Source organism: Penaeus monodon, chromosome 32, assembly GCF_015228065.2.
Source record: "Penaeus monodon isolate SGIC_2016 chromosome 32, NSTDA_Pmon_1, whole genome shotgun sequence".
NCBI classification, from domain to species: domain Eukaryota; kingdom Metazoa; phylum Arthropoda; class Malacostraca; order Decapoda; family Penaeidae; genus Penaeus; species Penaeus monodon.
This window is the reverse complement of record NC_051417.1, coordinates 31,699,439-31,700,411: the sequence shown is the minus strand read 5'-3', so window position 1 is coordinate 31,700,411 and position 973 is coordinate 31,699,439. Positions and strand designations below refer to the sequence as shown.

General features: G+C 31.6%; 1 protein-coding gene across 1 annotated transcript in view; it reads left to right on the top strand.

Annotated features, from left to right (window-relative positions):
* LOC119593817 (forkhead box protein B2-like) overlaps positions 1-973 on the top strand; it is a gene marked incomplete at its 5' end in the record, with an annotated part of 128,444 nt that overhangs the window by 982 nt on the left and 126,489 nt on the right.

The window sequence follows — 973 nt, the reverse complement described above, 5'->3', positions numbered from 1 at the left end:
AAGAATGGCCAAAATTCAGAAATAAACGCATGGATTACCCATCCTAGCGAAATGATATGGGCGATTCACGGAAAAGTGCTTAATAGACATATATCCAAGTGAAATTTTATATTTTTATATTAAACGCGTCACTATTTTTTCACCCATTTACAAAAGTACTGGAAACGGATTTTATATGTGCATGCATTGATAGATATATAGTTGTAGATACAGATAATGCCCTGTCGTTTCATCTGACTTTGTAGTTTGCATCAGCATGTGTGAATACAGTCTATTAATCTTTATTTAATTATTCATATGATATACGTACTGTACTTGTATACTTATCATTCTGTATATCTATTTAATTATTCATAAATTTGAATTCTGTGAATCTCTCCTCAGCAGGTTATTCTAACAAAACCTTATATAGAGCACTCTCGTAGGTTATTCGAACAAAACCTTATATAGAGCACTCTCGTAGGTTATTCAAACAAAATCTTGTATAGAGCACTCTCGTAGTTTTATTAATGCTGTTCTATGAAAAGGAAAGAAAGAGAGAGAAATTAAGGAGTGTAGGTATTATTTTTACAGAATATATTGCTCTTATGAAATGTCTTAAATCTCAATGTAATCGTATGGTATTTTGACATAAATGAATGTCTTGGTAACTTGAGTGTCTGAATATTAGAAAAAAAGAGTCAATCTTAATTGAGTGATTAATTGTTTTATGTAAAAAAAAAAAAAAACTAACGCCTAAACCCACTTTCTTCATCCACCGAACAATGAACAAAGTAAACTATAGATAAATGTACAGCTTTGTTTAACACTTTTTTTTCTATTATGTCAGGAAGGAAATCTGGATGACTGACCAAGCCTTTACCTCATAAACTAAATGGAGAATTGAAATGAATTTTAACAGTGGACTGTTGACGTGCCAGAGGATAATCTCTTGAGCAGAGGTTACTTAGAGGGAAATGTGTGAGTGTTTGTG